General features: G+C 28.2%; 2 protein-coding genes across 2 annotated transcripts in view; both read right to left on the bottom strand.

Annotated features, from left to right (window-relative positions):
- The window catches only part of LOC142325173 (unc-112-related protein-like), a 327,233-nt gene that overhangs the window by 106,063 nt on the left and 198,796 nt on the right, over nucleotides 1-22,374 (bottom strand). The gene's annotated exons all lie outside the window — the stretch shown is intronic.
- The window catches only part of LOC142325174 (uncharacterized), a 175,816-nt gene continuing 168,812 nt past the window's right edge, over nucleotides 15,371-22,374 (bottom strand). The window contains exon 6 of the mRNA XM_075366594.1: nucleotides 15,371-15,500. The gene's annotated coding sequence lies outside the window, so the exon portion shown is untranslated. The remainder of the gene's footprint in view (nucleotides 15,501-22,374) is intronic.

The raw sequence follows: 22,374 nt of genomic DNA, 5'->3' as shown, positions 1-22,374 counted from the left end.
ATAAATAATAATTCAATAAAAACAATCAAAAAAAAAAAAAAGAAAAAATATCAGAAGTTATTAATGAAATATAATTTTATGTACTTTTCATTTTACAAAATTGTGTAAATCTAATTTAATAGGCGTACAAGGAAGTTATGTGGTGTACACATCAGAATTTTTGATTAATGATTAAAAGTGAACAATCAATTATTTTAGAAATTAAACAAATTATCAAGGGGTGAGTTTAAAGACAATATTTTGCTACACATAATAGCTGCTTCATTCTTATCTATATACTACTATTATCTACTAAAATAGTATGAAGGCGCAACCCTTCACACTATTTTGTCATTGTTTTTACTAGAAGTACTAAATATAAGTTATAGGTGCATTGGGAGTTGATAACAGAAAATTAATAACAGAATAAAAATCTGAACAAGAAAAATGTTACATATATATAAGCAGCATAAATTAATTTTTGAATGTGCTAGTAAATAGAACATTTACCAATATAAAAATATCGTTCTGACTTTGTTTGTCTAAAGTAGACTGATCCATAGAGTTTAGTAAAACTTTCTATTTATCGTCCAATACCCATACTGTACTGTACTTAAAGAATCTACAAAGTTAATTTCTTATAACATATAAAATGACGTATAAATATAACATCATAGACAGAATGTAGAGACGAACGAACAATAATATACAATCTTAAGATAAAATATCTAAATAACTAAAAATGGTCCCTTAACGTATATTAATTTTAGTGTCAAAATTTATTACTGTAAAACTTAACAAGCACTTTTACTACAAACAACTGACATTTATTTTTATTAAGTGATAAAAATGTAATTAAATATTTCCTCTAATAGCGAGTTCCATTAAACCTGATCTCAATAAAAAAAAAACTCATGCAATGTTTATATTTTATACGCAACCTACCTTCACTCATAAAATCTTAATATCACAAAAAAAATACAAAAATGTAACAATTTAATAATTAAATATAATTATTAATTTTCAGTTCCTTTAAAACGTTAATAAACTAAGTTTTATTTAACTCAGTCAATTTGTTGAAGGGCCAAATGACAGTATATTTGGTGTATATATTATATTATCGGGACTGTTCATGTGACTCGTTAAAAACATTAACGAGAACCCCTCCCCCCACATGACTCCTTACTTAAACATAATAAATCTGGCATGGAGTGCTTAGGTACATACTAAAATTATATTTTCATAAAAAGAACTGAATTAATGACGTCTGGACTAAACTTAGTTAATTTCTTCTAAGAACAGATCTGAAATTCGACAAACCATTGTCAGAATGTTTCCCAAACAGTCTGACATCTATGGCTAGAATCTCACATCTGTACTTAGATATTTTTTAAAAATATATTCTTATTTTTACTGTTAACTATAACAATTGTTTTTAATATTGGTGATAGAACGTTTTTAAGCTAATATTTAACAACAAATCTTACCAAATATGAAATATTTTTTTTAATAAAATTGTTAAATTCCATGCGTGTAATTTTTCTGGATCAAGAGTAAACACTCATTAACATTAAGTAATTTAAACAGAAATAGTTAAATCTAATTTGACGTCAAGAGTTTTTTCAGATGGGTTAATAACAAAAATATTCAATATCTATTACATATTCGAAAGTTGGATTAACAGAATTACTATTCGTTGAAATTATTGAGAATTTGAAATATTAAATTACTGATAAAATATTCAAAAAACTCGTGTGTAACTGGATATGAAATAAACAAAAACTATATATATTCAGTAATTATAAGACAAATAACAAATAAACTGGCTACCAAGTTGAAATTATTTTCTAATTGACCAAATCTTGCTTCATTCAATGAATACTGGAAAGAAAAAAACCTGTTGATTAGCTTTACAGAAAATTTTTTATACAACCAGTAGTGGATGTATAGATACAGCCGAAATATATGCCTTGGGCGTAGCGATTGGAAAGAGCTTGTGCTTATTAAAGAATGCCGCCTCTGACGTTCCACGTATGGTAGCACCCGAAAGAAGATAGACGACTGTTTTTATTAGAAATTAGTTGCTTTTAATTTCATTGATCCACTTAATTTCTTAAAATTTATTTTTTTAAATAAAATGAAAGAGCCAACAAACAATTAAAACATGGTTTATTTTTTTTAGAAAAATAACAAAACTTATGAATGTGCTGTTTACATCTTTTAATGTATAATTCTAATGAACGTAGCAAAGGGTATGAGTTCATAGCTCTTTTCAACCTATACTGAATGAGGGCGTACATGCCCATCCACAAACTAGTTTTATATATTTCTTGATGCCTCACCTTTTTTTCTTTTTCTTAAGATATACGCCAGTGTTTATGCTTCATGTTCTTAAGAGAGATTTTGCAATAACGTATTAGTCATTGCGTCATATCTAAATATAGAAACGTACAGTACTTAACCTCAGCATTAAGCTCAAAATACTGCGAACAATGACATCACCCAACAATTAGAATTTTTAGAGCTTGTACCACAAGTCTTTTATTTTCAAATGAAATGATTTACTGATGTTTTCATGCAGCAACCTTTTTTTTTTATTTTAATTCACCGAGAGATAAAACGTCATTCTGAGGTCATTGTAATTATATTATAAATATAAGCTTTATACAGCTTAAAGAAAAATATCTTATTTTACCTCCTGCAAAAATCAAATCACGAAATATTTTACATTGTTGCTTTCCTTCCCAAACAATGTAAATAGAAAAATTAAAAATTTATAAAAATTAAAATTCTTTAAATACTCGTAAATAAAAATTAAAGTTAATTGTTTTAAATTAAGCAAGTTTTTACTTTTTCTATATCATATAAAAAATATAATAATTTATCCAAATACTAAAATAAAACTGATCTGAATAAGTACAATGGTTGTTTTGTCGTTATATATTACGCAATAAAGACAACAATAAAGCAATAATTAAAAAAGATTATTAAAATTCAATTTATATCATAGTCATAAAAAAAGAGGATGAAAAGATTTTACTTAAATAAAATATCACTATTTATATGAAGATGTAATCAGTTCATCAGTCAAACGAAACGAAAGACATAAAATAGATATAACCAAATAACAAACTTTTAATTCTAAAAATTACGTGTATATATTATTTTAACATTATTTTTTTTTATTTTTCTCTCGAAACTATTTATAAACATAATTTATTAGTGGAATTACGTTAACTATTTTTATATATTTACTGCATATTTTAAATAGGCACTGCCTAATTAAACTGTAAAAAAAAAAGTAACAAAAAAGTCCATGAAATTTATTTTATTTTTTTAATGTTTTAATAATCTAAGATTAATGTTTTTATTTCACAAATCCTCATAATTTTTTTACCAGTTAACATTCATTTTTTAAGGCGGAAAGGAGAAATATTTTCATTAAGTAAAACTTGAGTCTTTCGGAACTAGAAAAAAATATTTTTTAAAGAATTCTGAAAAAATAATTTACGGAATCCCTAATAAAATATTTTAAAGACGTTTTTGTGCAGCACAAATTAGCTGATTTAGGAAGAAGCCCAAAAGAAGAAAAATATTAAAATACAAGAAACAGGTAACTGAGGAGGATGTTAGGAAAAGAGATAGGCGAAAAATAAGAATGGGCAATTCAGTCAATTAACTGAGGTGGTAATACCCAGCTGGATAAAGGACGATAAGTCCTTAAATTATTTTCATTTTATTTTGTTTTTTACGAGCTCGGTTACCGAAATAAGAGACTTCTAACGAAGAAAAGACAGATAAGATTTTTAAATAAAAAAATGGTAAATCCTTGTCAGGAATTATACAAGAGACCAGCTGATTTAGAAGCCACAGAAATAGATAACATCGGAATAATATATACAATAGATAACGTATAATTATAATATCGGAAAGCAATATTCGACAAAATTAAAAAGCGTAAATATATCCGACGCGCAGAAGTTTTACTTGGGTTGTTTGAAATGGTAATAGCACAGCTTATAGTACAGTGGAGAGTGAATGGAATATAGTATAGTAGAGTGAATGGATAGTGTACCACAAGAGGTCATAGATAGTAGAAATAGTTGCCGGTCCAATAATCCACCCCCAAATGAGCTTTATAAACTTTGATGAATAATTTCTTGGAGAAATTGCCAAATTTATGAAATATGGATTCGGAAATTTTTTGCTTTACTGTTACCGAAAGATTTTCCTCAGATTTCTGTCCAACGGTAACATGAGACTAAATTGAATGCTTAGAACGTAAATTATGGGACAAAACTGGTGGTTAAGTTTTGACCTGTAAAAAAAACTTAAGTCCTAAAACTGTATGTTTAGTAGTTTCTTAGAAAAAAGTTGTAAAGCCAAAAAGAATTGAGTCGAAGGAGTTTTTTAAGTGGTATAAATTTAACTAGTTAAACTGCTAAACGAAACTTACAACAAATTTTTATTAGAATTTAATTCTGAGAAAATTTATGTAAATGAATCCGATTACTTAAAACAAAACACATTTGGAAAAAATGATATAATTTTAAAATCAGTTAAATCCTTTTTTGAAACATTATTTATTAACATTAAACATACATTGTAACATTAAACATTCTTTACTTGTTTTATGAGATAGATACGCATGTAGAGGAAAGAAAATGAGGGATTAAAGAGATTAGAGTGAAAGAGCATATACACGAACGCACAACTAAAATTAGTTCTGTATTTAAACATTTTTATACCAAGTTACCTAATTGAATTCTGAAATAAATAACAGTTACCGACACACATTCACTATTCTATTTTATTATTTCCTTCTCTCTTCACTCAAAATTTTTTTTAAGATGGGATAAGATCTGTACTGATCCTGGTTACTGATGTAAACTAGACGAATTCTAAACCAAGAAGCTATTACTACAAAGCAACGCCCAAAAATAACTTCCATATAGCAGGAACAACCTTACAACCTACAACTAACTGGTTAGTAATTTTATTTTATCTTATAATTACGTCTTATTCTGATTTCTTTTTTTTAATATACATATTAACCTAATACAACATGAAAATGACGGGTTTAAAAATAATATAATAATAATAAAATTTAAAAACCATCTTTACTGATTTATCACTATTTTTGTTATCTTTTAAACATGAATTTAAAAAAAATATAATCAATAATCGCTTTTTTATTATTGAATTCTCTCAACCGTGAAGATTAAAAATAAAAGTTGTGCAACCGAGAAGGTCCCCAGAATAACGCCAAATAATTAGTATACTGTAAAAAAAAGAAAAAAGTTTCTTATGTGCATAGCAAATCGTTTTTTTTTTTTATTCACTCATAAAAATAAAAATATTCTGAAAGAAGTAGAATGTAAGGAAATAACATAAAAACATGGGGAAAAATTAAATAGAAAAAAATTGTTAAAATTAGGAAATCTTCAAAAACATTTTTAAGCATTTTTCCCTTTCTTTTTTTACGAGTCATTTCTTCCATAAAATAATTACTTTATAAAAAGTATACATCAACATAACACTAAAATAGGTGAGGAGATTAAATTAATGTAATCATATTCAACAGAATTACTGAAAAACTTTACAGTGATTTGTTTCTTTTTTACTGATGTTTCTGTAAAACAAAATTAAAATACTTCACGCAATCATTACCCGATCTTTGAGCAATTAATCAGTAGCAATCCGGTTAAATTATTAACTGAAATCGGTTCTACCGTTCAAATATCTTCGTCGGTGTAACAAACGCATATAGAAAGGTAAAATACTTGGTTCGGCAAGTCACTGCACAATATCTTTCGGTGAAATAATTTCATAAACATGTCAGTGTTCACAAAAAAAAATATATGTTAGAAAATCATTTTAAAAGCGTAAAAGAAATCTAAACTTTAAACTTTTACTACTCAGCAATAATTCCATATAGTCCATTATTTGGAATTGTTCCGTGTGTAATTATGTGGACATATATTTATATATATATATATTTTTTTTTTTACAGTACTCTGTATATATTGAATAAAAAACTCATATATTTATATAGAATATAAAACTCATAAATAATTATATATTTTTTATACAGCATTTGTTTTCTATAACTAAATTTTATTAAATTACAACCTTGTTGTAATCGATGTAAGAATTTTTTTTAAATATTTAAAATTATATATAACTGGTCTTCAAACAAACATCTATAACATACCGCTTAATTAAAATAAGTATCATACAGTAAGATATTATTTTTATAATAAAAAAATAACATTGATATATCTTTGTCATTTCTATATCATTAATCACTTTGGATATAAAAATAGTATAAATAGAGGTTGCACATATAAATAAAATAAAAAAATTGAAACTGGATTTATTTGGAATTAATTATATATATATATAAGTATTTCTTAATACAATGCAGTATAATTCAACATATATCTAACTTTAGAACTCTTTGACAAAACAAGAAACAGCAAATAAAAAGGGAATCAAACAGAAAGGTTTACCTTAAAAGGATTGGAATGAACTCATTGAAAATGGGAGAATGCTGAAGGGATGTGACGTCACAAAGATTCAATATCCTTGGAATTGTCAAATATGACCTTGAAATCATGTTCGCCAAATCACCCCACAAGATTTATAATAACTCACATTACACAGGCCTACATAGAAACTCACATTAACACACAAATTCATTACTACAAATGATCAAGTAAACTAAACAATAATAACAATATTATATGTTTACATTAATATAATTAATTGATTGAGCAAATGTATATTGATTTTTATTTATTGACGTTATAATTAATTGCTTTCCATATCTTATAAATAACATACATACAAACAAAAATCGATTGACAACAGACGACACAGTAAATACTCTCATACAAAAAATATACATTTAAATATTATTGAAATATTTAATTTTAAGGGTGATTTAAATTCGAATACGAAATGAGGTGAAGTTTATAAATATGGTAATAAGGTAAAAAGCCTTTAACCTTATAAATATTTCAATACATTATGCGTTCCTTAAAAATATGAATTCAAAAATCGATAAAGCGCGTAACTAAACTTATTACAAATAAATTTTTATTTATTTAATAAACTTATATATATACATACATAAATATCAGTTGATATGATATTTAAGTACAGATACAGCTTTATACTGCATATCTATGAGGTATTTGGAGGCAGAAAAAATGGGGTTCTACATACTTAAAAAAAATCTGCACTGGATGGGTTTTTAATTTTTGTCCGTCATATTGAATCAAACTTACTTTTAAAGTAGATGTTTTATTTAGAGATTTAAAAAAAAATTTTTCTGACATATGACACAAGATTTCGATTTAAAGTGTTAAAAGAAAAATAATGGTGAATCCCGTTTTTCTGTTACTGCCTGCGTTATAAGTATACAAAGTTGTAATGACGGAGAAATCGTGTAAAAAACGAGGTAAAACACGCTGCACGAACAATTTTACTGTTTTTTACATTCATAATGCATACAATAATGAACTTTAAACAGTGCAATCAATATTATAAATATTGATGATAATAAACAACACAACAAATTAAACTTCTAATATCAACAATTAGCATCAAACAAATCAGCTGGAAATACTTAAAAAATAATGAAATTTAGTTGAGTAAATCAGATGTTCATTTACGTTATGTTGAAACAATGCAGCTTATTAACTCATCAAGTCCTAGTAAAGTCAAGTTATTTTTTACACGGATTTGAATACTAGATCGTGGATACCGGTGTTCTTTGGTAGTTGGGTTTCAATTAACCACACATCTCAGGAATAGTCGAACTGAGACTGTACATCACTACACTTCATTTACACTCGTATTTATCCTCATTCATCCTCTGAAGTATTATCTGAAATGTAATTACCGGACGCTAAACAGGAAAATGAAAACTTATTAACTCAACCCACCGGGTTGGTTTAGTGGTGAACGCGTCTTCGCAAATCTGTTGATTTCGAATTCGAGAGTTCTAAGCTTCAAATCCTAGTAAAGACAGTTACTTTTATACTGATTTGAATACTAGATCATGGATACCGGTGTTCTTTGGTGGTTGGGTTTTAATTAACCACACATCCTAGAAATGGTCGACCTGAGACTGTACAAGACTTACATTTACATCACTCATATCATCCTCATTCATCCTCTGAAGTAATACCTGACGGTGATTCCCACAGGCTAAACAAGAAAAAAGAAAAATTATTAACTCGCCGGCCTCCGTAGCGCGAGAGGTAGCGTCACCGCCTTTCATCCGGAGATCTCGGGTTTGAATCCCGGTCAGGCATGGCATTTTCACACGCTAAAAAAATTTTCATTTTACGTCGGACCAGGAGGTTATTAAAGATTATTTATTACACCTCGTATCACCTTTTTATTTCAACAAACTGGTAATGGTAAAATTTTATAGAGCTAGAAAAAATTAAGTTGTAGGCCTAGCGATTCAAATTTGTTTTTTGGTAAATATATTATTATTAGTTTCCTCATTCATTTATTTAATTTTATTAAATATTAAATCTTCAAATAACAATGCCTTCTTTAAGTGAAACCGAAAGAATAACTCAGCTGATGATGTAAGGATATGGTATCAGAGTTCGGCATTTATAAGAGGTATGTGATTTATTTCATAATAGATTTCCAAACAGAGAACCAATAAGTTAATCGACTGTGATCAAGACAGCACAGCGATTTGAAGAAACCGGTACTCGGTACTGTAAATAATTATTCTCGCACCCGTAAACCAAGTACCGTCAGAACTGATGCAAAGTCATTATATGTATTATAGACCCTCATTCATCGATTTGGAAAATTGTTGTCCAACATGATGACATCAGTTATTTTTCAGTGCAAAAAATTCTTAAAACAAATAAATTTCACCCTTATAAGCTACACCTGATGCAAGAAATTAGGAAGATAATTTTGACCGCCGAGTTGAGTATTGTGATTATAATACAAAAATTAGACGTAGACGCAAATTTTTCTAATTCAATAATATTTACTGATAACGCGACTTTTATGTTAAATGGCCATGTGAATAAGCAAAATTCTCGATATTGGAGCGATAATAATCCTGGATGGATGTTGGAAGCTTATACAGCACCCTCAGAAAGTGAACTTTTGGGCGAGAATCGTTGGCCACTGTATGTAGGGCCTCTTATTTTAGATGACTATCTTACAGGAAATGCATACTGAACTTGTTAACCGATAGAATTTTACCAAATATAAAGTGGAAAATGTTGGACAAGAATTAAATAACAACGTATGGTTTCAGCAAGATGGGGCACCGCCTCATTATTATCTAAGGGCACGACAAAATTTAAATGAACAATTTCCAAATCGCTGGATAGGTTGTAAAAGAGCCATAGAATGGCTTCCCAGACCAGTCTCGAGGGGAATTACGTCGGGAGGACAGGCTTTATAAGCCTAGCCTTCCGCGGTCGGCCCATGAAATGGGTTCGATAACGCTGGTTTAACAACGGATTGGAATGCAATTAAATCCGTCTTAAATTCACTAAAATAATAATAGACAAAACTTGAAAAATTAGATCTGAGATTAAAAAATAAACCTTCTAAAAAACAAGCCCGATTAGAATGATCCAGCAGCAAGGGACTCTGTCCAGGTTCTGCGATAAAGTAGGGAGTAATAGACTCCTGCCAACTTTGCATTCCATTCCATTCCAGACCAGTCTCCTCAAGATACTTTTTTTTGGGGGCACCTGAAGCATAATGTTAACAAAAAACTGCACACACTGACGAATTGAAAAGAAGAATAATTGTCGAAAATGCTCGAGTACCACCAGACATAAAACAAGTTATAAAAGGATATTACTTGAAGTTAGCACAATGCCAAGCTGCAGAGGGGAATCATTTTGAACATTTCTTTAAAATCTTAAAATAATATCAGTTGATATAGCGGTTTTTGTTGTTGTGTTGTATTAGTTACTGTTTATTATTATCAATATTATATTACTGTTTAAAGTTCGTTATTGTATGCCCGTTATGAATACATAATGCAATAAAATGTTCATGCAGCGCGATTTACCTCCTCGTTTTATTGTTAACACGATTTTTCCGTCATTGCAAATTTGAATGCTTTTCTCTCGATAACGACCTATCTAACGAGGTAGATAGACTTAGGATACCTAGGTATCTGAGACACCTCTAAGATATGCAGTAAAAAGCTGTTTCCATTCTTAAATATCACCCAGTATATATATATAAGAAATTAATATAAAAAAGCATTAAGTGTTAAAAAAATAAATAAATAATAATGTAAAAATATATTCCAGTATATTTCATTATATGTATACGCACCGTAACTTCTTTTGTACTCAAATCACTAGTTGAACAACTAGTCAAATCTGGAAAGTAATTTATAAAAGAGATTTATTTTAGGGTGAGATTCGTTGAATTGCAGATCCGATAGAATTATTGAGGGGTTGAATATGTATACGTGCGTGTGTGTATATATGTGTAAGAGAACTTCGATAAATTCTGTCATACTCCTCGGTAATCGTAAATAGACGTTCTTTAACTCCCTATCTGACTTAACTGCACTGATTTATTTTCAAAAAGGAACATTTCAATCAAAAATAAAAAATATATTTTTATAAAGTATACAGAATTACCTCTATAAACTGCCAAAAGATTATATAGGATGTTAAAGATAAGGAAAAAAGTTTTTACAAACTTTATGAAGTTAAAGTTTGCTTTAAAAACAAAAACAAACAAATAAAAGCACGTGCTGACTTCACTCTCATACACTCTTTCTCCTGCTCTGTCACAAGATTTTCAGATACTGTATAAGTAAAAAATTTAAAGCCAAGAAGAACATTTACACTTCAAAATATATCAATCGCAGCAACACCATCATCTCACTTTTTATTAAAACAAAACTGTGCATTTCGAAAAAAATCCAGTGTTACGCTTCTTAGAAATCGTACATTATGTTATGCCCTATCCGAGTTTATTACATGGATTGTTTTATAAAAAAGGGACAGTTCATTTAAAAAGGTAAAATACATATATTTACCTATGAACTGATTGCCAGCGCGCGCGCGCGCGCGCGCACACACACACACACACACACACACACAATGAGGACGAAAAAAAGAAACTAAAGTTGAGGTAGAACGTGAATCATTAACATAAATATGTAATTTTGCTCTAATGTTAATCTGTAGCGTATGAAAATGACATCCCTGACCGGGATTCAAACCACGGCCCTCCGGATAAAAGCACAAGACGCTACCACTACGCCACGAATATGTTATTATTTAGTAGGAAGTTATATTAAATAACAATTATATTACATTCAAGAATTAATGTTTAAAAACTATTTTTCAACGATATTAGTTCACAATTCATATTATAGCTTTAAGAACCTCATTAACTATTTAATTATTTTAAGCTATTAAACAAAACTTTAATTCGCCATAACAATAAGACAAAAAATAAGCAAACATTCCAAAATTTCCATGGAAATTAGTTTGAAAGTATTATATATTGATAAATTAATTCACCAATCAATTAATTCTCTGTTAACAAAGCGCAAACGTTTTTCTACTGATTAGTTAACTTGTTTAATGTTTTTTTTTTATAACTTTTACTCTGTTATCAACTGTAATAATTTATTAAACATTTATGCTTTTTTTGGATAGCCGTGACTTTGTAACTTTGTATCCCTAATTAAGATAATGATTCTTCCACACGTACCAAATTCAAATGAATGATAATCCAAACTTGCTATTCTGTTTATAAACAATTATGATTATAAATTCGACTTTGGTACCAGGTATGGGATTCAACAATTTTGTTTTAGAAAAACTGAGATGCAAGGAAAATAATTTCATTTTTTTTTTAATTTTTAGAAAACCAACAATATAATAACAATAATTACACAAAAATGAATAATTCTTACACTATCTAACAATAAAAGGGTTTACATGCAGCGCTAATAGATAACGAAGTTCCAATAAAAACAAATCCACAACACATTTATTTGCTACAGACAACTCAGAATGTTTGGTATCAAATATATTACATAAAAGAAATACTGGCATAAAAAAATGCTCATACTTCTAATAAACGTTATAAACATTAAAACAAAACATTTATTACAATAAACTGGTTCATAAAACATATTGTACTTTATTGATTGATGACTTCATTTAAATAAAATGATGTGATCATTTAAACAATTATAAACGTACAGCTTACACAAGAATACGCAGCATAAATGTTTATTTGCATGGTTACACACAATGCGTCAACAAGACAAATGATCACAGTTTGCTTTACACACTACTTTCACGAAGATCATCCATTCTTTCGGTTTACGAGTCAATATAACAATAAAGTTATCAAAGAAGGGAATCTTCCCCCACTCCAAACCCCAGACACACACATACACATGAACAGTTTCTCTTAACTGCGTCTCAGTTATAAACAGCAGTAGATAAATTCGTTTGCAATTCATGAATCTCATAAAATTTTTATTCAGAATAGAGACGAATAAAATTTAGAGTGCCCAGTTCTTTTCATCCATTAATTTATTGTTATTTGAAGTGAAAGAATTCCGGAAGAAAGATGAACATCATTAAAGTAATGTAAATAAAAGTTATCAAAGGAAAAGAAAAAGCCTCACTATAAAAGATAAGTCGAAAGAAAACTTTTCTCGTAGGATAAAATGCAATAACCGTAAAACATTCTGGACAAATTTTAAAAGCTTACGTTTACACTTTTCTTATCAATATATAATCGATACTACTTCACTTGATGAATATTTCTTCAAATTTTATAAAATAGTCATTAATAAATAAATAAAAATTAAGCAATGAAACATTTTTCAAAGGAATGGTTTTTATTAACTGAAAAATCAACTAGTTTCACATTTATGTTGAACGGAAAACATATCAAACATTATGAGGATCTGTTTTTTTTTTTATTTCTTCAGAGTTGTTAAAAAGTTTTTCACGAAAGATCAAGTACTTCAGAAAATTACTGAACAATAATTATACCAATTTTACAACCATAATTTTATGTTAAATCAAAACTAATATAAAAATATTTATTAGGTTGGGTATAACTCTTAAAAAATTTCAAAAGCATCCTGCTCGTCCAGTACATAAAAACAGATCTAACCTTCTAATGATTAATTTATTATTAAAACTTTTTTTAAATATTTGAATTATTTTGATGGAAAATATGTTATTCCAAAAAATTTTATGGCTGGTCATGTTAGTACCTAATTTCTAAGTAAGAACATAAACACCCTACAACATACAGGACAAGCCCAACGATTCAAGTATAAAATTTCAGTGAAATTAAGGCTGTTTTACCAAGAACTATAGGTCTAAGTGAACCGTTTAAACAGTAAGAAGTTGTATACTTCTTCATGCCTTGTATTCTAAAGTCGGGTGGCGGTTTTGAATGTCGTCTGAATCTCATCTCTAGCAACTCTTTAACACGTAGAGGGAAGGCAATTTATTGCAGCATACGAACATATTTGAGCTATTCAACACAAAATCATTGATCGACAATATGCTCTTTTCATCATGGGTAATAATTCCCTGTTTATACAATGGATTGAGAAAGGAATGGATTCCTGTGTGGAGATGGTCAATTTCTCATAATCCATCTTTTACTTAAGGGTAAAAGGTGGATTATGAGAAATCTTATTTCTTCATCCAGATCGGTCTTCATGAATTCTGGAAAATCACTGGATACAGAGTAAGGATAATGGGTCCTTTAGAGGTTCTGTATCATTGATATTTCAGTACATTTGATTTTGTGGAGGAAGCTCTGCCTATAGACCTAATGGGAAATTCTGTTTACAATCCAGTGGAAGTACAGAACAATTAACCCGAGGAACAGATTCTTACTCGACAAATCCCAGCTTTTTTTACACAAAACAATGCAATTCACGCACAGGATTTACGAACGATAATACCCGGACGAATAAGGAACCCTCATTTTCTAATACATAATTATATTAGATTAATGGACCATTAAAATGAATGAATTTAAATGATACTTCAATTATAATACACATGATCAAAAAAAAAAAAATTTCTATACTTAGTTCTAATTATTACATCAGAAATAAATTAAAAATAAAATTTAACACGAATAAAAAACGATCGAAAAAAACATAGATAAAAGAACATACGTAATGTAATTAGTATGCATGCGCATATTTAAGAAGAAATAAATTCTACTTCACACCTCATACAAGACAGTAACACTTTGTTATTTACATACAATGTACATACTAAAAAAACATACTTGCACAAGTATAAAATGTTGATTTTTGTTGCGATAAAGCATTTTTCTACAGAAGATAAAATTATGAGCTAAATTATTATTTTACAACTACAAAACAATTGAGGTTACATAAATAACATTTAACCAACCATGTTAATTAATATTTATAAAACTACTTATTAGGCGAAAAAAAAGAAAGTAAACTATTCTTATGTAAACGTACAAAAAAAGGAAGTAATATATGATAACAGATATCTTCTAACAAAATAAATTTATAATAAAAAAAGGAACAAAATCTTTTCTATTAAAAAAAATTAGCATAAATGATAACAATCATCAAAAAACTTTATATGTTTCTCTAACATAAACTATTTTCTTCCATTCTTGAAATAAAAAAATGAAGAATATTAATATACATTATTTATTTGGTTACTTAACTGATATTTAAAACAATTTTAACGCTTTATAAACACATGGAAATACGATAAGAAGATTTTTTCCAGCTATCACCCGAGATAATTATGTTATTAAGAAACATAAAATAAATAATCGATTACCAATAAAAATTTGTAACCTATTATTAAAAATTCCTTTAAAAGTTCTATATGATACAATATATAAGATGCTAGTTTAGAAAGTATAAAAAAATTAAAATTAAAAGTAAAGCCTCAACATAAACCACGTTAAAAGAAATTTCTTTCCGATAAAAGAAAACATTAATTCTAAATGGTTCAGCATTTAATTTCAACATTGACAAAGATGCTGATATAATTACGTAAAAAGATGTTAAACGATAGGTTTAGGCTCTTAGGAATTATTAAGTAAAAGGCCGGACAAATAAAATTATTTAACATTCAAGTTTGAGTAACCTACAGATAAAAAATGGGAATGTGGATTCAGTCTACCAACATGCATATATATATATATATATATATATATATATATATATAAACACATTTACAGCATACCGAAACATGAAATAAATAAAGTGAAATATTCCTAGTTATCATTAACTATAAAAATAAGTAAATGAGAAAAAAGTTATATATTTAATCAAATAACAGCAAGTAAACTCAAATTTCAACACCAACGCAATAATATTTACATAGATAATAACAGTGAAAAGAAAATTTCAATAAAAATGTTTTCTTTTTGTCTGACCTCACACCTTGCACTTCAGACAATCAGTTAATGAACTTCAAAATCAATCAAAACCTCACCTGTAACAAAAAATAAATAAATAAAATAAAATAGATACATAATCTATTATACCAAAGAACACATTATAAAGTATTTAATTCATTAACATTTAAATATAATAATTGTTGTATTTATAATACCTAAAATATAAAACATTTTTACACAAATCGTATAATATAAAAATTAAATAAATCCATACTTTAACCGTAACTTCGGCAGAATGTTAATAAAAAATTAACACAACACATTTCATAAAAATAATCACTTTACAACAAAATAAAATTCCAAAGAAAGAAAAATTTCTATGTTAATGCTGACATATGTGCGAACGTGCAAACGAAAAACATAGCATATAATAGCTTTAATTACTGAGGATTGTTAAATATCCTATATCAGGTTTCTAAGTAGAAGGTTGAGTATTAATAGAACACTAGAAAAAAAAGTTAACGGGTTAATGAATAATAGGTCATAGACATAATATATGTACGTTGGTGAATGGGTTATAAACATGAGCAGTGTTTTAGAATAATCGTACTCTGATAAAACGGGTTAAAATAGAGTACTTTTTTATGGCGGATTTTGGGGTGCTATTAAAAGTTCCTTTAAAAAGGGAACTAAATTTGATAATTATAAATACGTAATATAAACATACTGGTAATTTAACTATCACTGCTATGAGCATACGCAAGCAGGAACAGACAGAGAACATTCTTTTATCTTATCCCTAACTTACTCAAATTTTTTGGCTTCTAACCATAACTTTTTTTAAAATTTATTGCCCTATTTATATGTTTACTTCTTTAATATGAAACTTTATGAAGAAAATCGGTTTACACATTCAATAAGGTTCAACATAAAAAAAATTAATAATAAGATACAGGGTAAAAACAGTAAAGAAATAGAATACGTAATTCTATCACGTATCGTCCACTTAACTCTCTTACTATTATTTGCGATCACCCGGAACTCCCCAGCAGTATCAAACTAAACAGAATCATTCGTGGCATTCAACCCGTTACAAGATTTGGTCCGGATCACCCACTGGAATTCCCAGATCCCTAAAAGAATTTATTACGCATCCAACATGCCTGCCTGAGAAATACGTGAATCAAGGCTCTTCCACTTTTTGTCGTACATCACCGATGACAACAAATTTTAATCGGTGTAGATCTCTTCCCGGACCGACTTACAGGCTACTGAGACGTCCAAACAGTCTATCCTTTTGACAATTACTCGACTGTAACGGATTTACCTCACAAGGGAGAATCGCTTCGCTGATAAGTAACCGATCTAAGGACCTGATCTAGCCTTAGTCTGATGATCTACTCCAATTGACATGAGAATCCAAGAAGTTCTAAATGTGGCCACGGTCCAATAATATATTAAATATAGTAATTACGAATTTACTTATCATGTGCTGCGCCTTGATGATGGTAATAAGAATACATTTGAATTTATGTCATATTAATCATTAATAACTTTCAATTTAAACGCAAAATATATGTAAAACACGAGTTCAATTAATTCGTACATAAATCTCCCATCAGCATCTCGTATTTTACATTCAAGCAAACGTGTGGGTGTATGTATATAAAAAAAAAAAAAAAAAAATATATATATATATATAGATAAAAGTGTGTTCAATTTATAAAGAATGTAAATTAACTTCAAATTTTATGTACTATAACATGTAATGCAATAACTAATAAATACATCAAGACTTTGTCTACCTGCTTTAACACACGTACAACGACAAATAAAAACCATGAACATTAAATGTCAACATGTAAATTAATTAACCTATTATCAAACTAAGTATAAAAATGAATTAATCTGAAGATACACATGATAAAAAGCAATTAATAAACTTCACCGTATCTTTATATTATAATGTCGCAAATTTTAAAATACGACATTGTTTAAAATTAATGAAACAAAATAATTTGACTTTTTTTTTTAAGTCTAAAAACGAAAACTAATGCTTTATTTTGTTAACAAAAAAAAAAACATTTGGACATAGTACAACATAAAGTAGTTTATAGATTATGTTAATGTATTTTTAATGTTTTAAAGGTATTAATAACATTTATGATAGAAATCCTTTCAATATTTAATTTCGCTTTAAGTACCAGTAGATTTATTAAATTTTTTTTCGCAATAATAAAAATAATTATACTTTTTAAGAAGTAAAAGAAACGCATTTAAATTAAAAAATTACGCATTCCATTTTTTTACTTTTTTTATTTTTTGTTTCATTTAACCTAGTCTTGATAAAATGTATATACCTTTCTAAGTATGCTGATTAAAGCAATCATTTTCATAGAAATTTACATATTGTATTATTATTATAATTATTCGTAATAATAAGGTAATTGATTATCCATGTAATAATTAATAATTTTTAACAGATTAAAAAATTCATACCTAAATTAATAATAGCAACATGTTGCTGATATTTTCAAATTTTAGGTATTGGGTACCTTCAAATCAACAACTAATTTTAACATTTGTTTGAATCAAATTAAATCATTTTTATTCTTTCAACCATTACAATTTACAGTACATAACATTGTTACAGAAACAGTAAACTTTATTAGGCACTTAATATATATAAAAAATTAAAACAGTAAAAAAGTAAAAATTAAAATTAAATACGTACATTAAAAAAAAAAGAAATTAACTTTAATGGTTTAAAAGAACTAGATACCTTATTTAGACAATGCCTGTGTCAAGGTTACCATGACACTTAAAAATTAGTAATTGAGTTAATGGAGAATTAAAATGATGTTTTAACATTAAAACAGCTATAATTACAATTGTTCTACAAAGATGCAATAACAATGGTTCAAACCCGGTTAAAAACTATAAATTAAATTATTGGGGTATGATATAGGCACTGTGTATTTTGGTCATTGGGGATTAATTAATGAAAATGCATTTATAATCTACTCTTGAGGCCCAAAATATTATTTTTTTATTCCAAATTCACAACAAAAAAAAATAATCAACTGCAATGATCAAATTTAATTTTGGAGCTTCCTCCCAAAATTAAAACTTCGTAATCATTTAATGACGGGAGGGGACGCATCAATTACTCTGCCTTGCATCAAATCATTTTCGAACGTGCATTAAAGTAAACAACAGTAATTTTCTACACTGAATTAAATATTTAACAAACTGCCTGAGAATAATTAAATGAATATCAATATAAATTTATGTAATAATATAAGTATTAATATGATAAAAGTAATAATATTTACCGGCTATTTGCTAATGAATAACGACATTTTTTATGAGCTAATAATTTATTAAACTAATCCTTAAAAAATAAGTACAGGATAAACCTAATCAAGTAAACAAATTTTGTGTCTATATTTAAGCATGCATATAAACAGATAACAGTACACTAGAATTAATTAAAATGTTGACGTAAAAAAAAAGAGCAGAAAGAAAACAGTTTGTCATTATCAGTACAATTTGTTCATTAGTAAAATAGTAAGGTTATACTGTCAATATTTATTGTAATGGCGCCGTTGATTAGTGCTTGCCTTTCTGAACAGAGGTTCGAGGGTGGGCGAATTATGTACCTTTAAAGCTATAAACTCTTTAATACAGACTCTACGACCTTCAATTCGTTGTCGGTTTCTTATTGATAAATACCTCATCTGACGGTCCAGGAATGTAACAAACCACGGTTACACTATTACACGAACAACTTACAGACCACGATACGATAAACATGCACAAATATCTACTGACTTTTAGAGTATCATACGAATCGATCACTCTACCATAAATCAACACATTGTTTTACCTCATGTTACAGTTCTAGAGAATAAATAGATTGATCAAGCAATTTTTTTTAAATGTTTGAAAGATTTATTAACATCAGCAAAAGTTTTTTAATCCTAAATTATTAATTTTTTGTATCGATGATTAATTCACCTTGAAGAAGCTTGTGTGTAGGAATATAGTATTTTTTTCATTAAACAACGTTTTTAAAACTATGACGCACAATATGAACATGCAATCTCGCCGGCCGAGCTGGTATCATTAATAAAGACTAGCGTTCCTGCTTTATATCACTATCTTATACGACATTCTCGTTGAATTGTCAAAATTATTTTACTGGCTAATCTCTTAGTAAAATTTTGAAAACTCTGTCTAATTTATGGTTTTCTTTCTTTTATCTTCAGTCATTTGATTGGTTTAATGCAGCTCTTCAAGATACCCTATTTAGTGCCAGTTGTTTCATTTCGGTATACCCCTTACATCTTGCATCCCTAACAATTTGTTTTCATATTCCAAACGTTGCCTACCTGCAAAATTTTTCGCATCTACATGTCCCTTCAATATTAAAGCGACTATCCCAATATGCCTTAATATGTGGTCTATAAGTCTGTCTCTTCCTTTAACTATAATTTTCCAAATGCTTCTCTCTTCATCAATTTGCCGCAACACCTCTTCATTTGTCACTTGACCCACCCATCTGTATTTTAACATTATCCTATAGCACCAGATTTAAAAATCTTCTAATGTTTTCTTCTCGGGTACTCCGATCGTCCAAGTTTCACTTCCATATAAAGCTACTCTCCAAACTTATACTTTGAAAAATGTTTTCCTGACGTTTAAATTAATTTTTGATGTAAGCAGATTATATTTTTGACTGAAAGCTCGTTTCGTCTGTGCTATTCGGCATTTTATATCGCTCCTGCTTCGTCCACCTTTACAAAGAACATACTTTCCTAGTATATTAATTATAAAACAAATTAAAAAAGGAAAATAAGTAGTCTATTAATATGGAAATAAAATATAATTTTGTATGTTGATTACAACAAATATCAAAATAATAACAAATAAATATTAGATAAATTTAAAAAAATAAGCAGTAAGACTGTTAGTAAAATTCTATTATACGTACTTATCAAAAGAGTAGAAAGCTTGGCAACACCGGTGTAATTGCCGAGGATTTATTCACATAGTTTGCGTCGTAGTTTTAAAAATGTGTTCTTTGATGTAAAAAAAAACTGCGGAATATTAAATTAAATTTTTTAGCGTATAGCGTATGAAAAAGGCTATACCCGACCCGGAATTCGAACGTTGGACCTCCCAGATGAAAGCCTGGAAGGCTACCATTTTGCGTCATAGCTCTGTGAAGTTAACACAATACATAGATGTTCAAAATGTGAATTATAAATAAAAACTATACGTCTAATCTAATTTTAAAAAAAACGTAATTTTTCACACTATAAAAAAAGTTTCTAAGTACACAAGTAAAACCACTGAACGAAAGAAAACTGTTAATAGATACAACTAAAAAAAACTTCCTAAAATGTGAGTTAAATTAAGACGAAAGAATGTAATACTAAGTAGATAATGTAAAAGAGAGGTCAATGACCAAAAACGTGAAGTAAGGAATATAAAACACACAAAAAACATGTCCCTTATAATTTCTTACTTATATCTAAAAAAAGGATCCATTTAAGAAATAAACTAACACTCTCTATATGCAACTTTAACAACTACTAGACAAAATTTATCACCACTAAAACACTCATGAATATAATAAAAATAATTTAGACATCATCAGACATTTTCTTTTAAGAAGGGTTCTTCAGCAATAATACTCATCATTTGTACAAGGACAAATGGATATGACAGACCATACAGAATATTTTCAACAATGAATGTTTCTAAGTACTTAAACGAATGAAACATATTTCCTACTTCCTTTACGGCAATTCGATGCACTTCTGAAAATAAGCATGTCATAAAGAAAAGAGAGGAAGACAGTAACTGAAAGCTTCTAGTATTTACATTTTTAGGGAGGCGGGAAAACGAACAACTCTCTCCCTTCTACTTGTAGTAATAATAATAATAATACAATCTTTCTAGTCATCCCCTTGTATCAATTTCTCACTGACCTACCCTACCGACACCCTCATCTCTACGACGAGGACGACGACGGAAACTCGCCCTAATGGAAACTTGGATTGGATTATCTAGAAGCGGTCAAAGGATGACTTCCAACTTCATTAACAAGATCGGTGTGACGTCATCCTGCATTGTCATGACAAAATTTCTCAATATGAAAGATATAAGATAACTAGGGTCGAGTTAATTGACATCTCTTTTGTTTGAATATTTTTTTTTATTCTACCACAATCCAATAAATTCTCGTAATAATCCTACTACTTTTTAACTTAATACACTTATCTTTGATAAACATAACACAGGGAAATTCTGATAATCCCTACTATTTATGTTAAGATTCAATCATTCTAAAATAAAGAATTTTCACATAATGTAGAATTACACATACAGTAATTCTAAATAACGATTTATTACAATAGAAACAATTTTCAAGGACATCTTGATTAAAAAAAAATTATAAATATATAACCAACGTAAGACTAACAAAATACTAGCAACAGAATTTAATTATAATATTAAAAATTAAATCAAAATTATTTATTTATTTTTCAAATATAGATAAGAAAAGATCTCCATAGAAAAAAGAATCGTTAAAATCAGACATAAACATAATTATTATCTGCTTGACATTTTAAACAAGTAGTCTCGTAGGTGTGGTGTCTGGATACCTCCGACATAAAAAAGATACAGGACTTTTTTTAAATTATAAATGTTTGATAATCAATATAAAAATCATCATCATATATCATCGTTTCCCAATAAATATCGTAACAGCAGACATAGATCGGCCAGTTAAGGAGAGATCCTTAATCCTAAGATGCAATTTAAAATCTACCACCGTAATAATCAAATGCCTGCAGATCAACATTCAGTTGAAACAATCCTTATTTTATACTCGTCATTATATTCCGAGATGAAATAAGTTAAACGTTAAACCATTACTGAGGGAAATTTTAAACT

This window comes from Lycorma delicatula, chromosome 5 (genome assembly GCF_047948215.1).
Source record: "Lycorma delicatula isolate Av1 chromosome 5, ASM4794821v1, whole genome shotgun sequence".
Taxonomy (NCBI): Eukaryota; Metazoa; Arthropoda; class Insecta; order Hemiptera; family Fulgoridae; genus Lycorma; species Lycorma delicatula.
The sequence above is the reverse complement of the archived record's forward strand: the minus strand, read 5'-3'. Positions and strand labels throughout refer to the sequence as shown.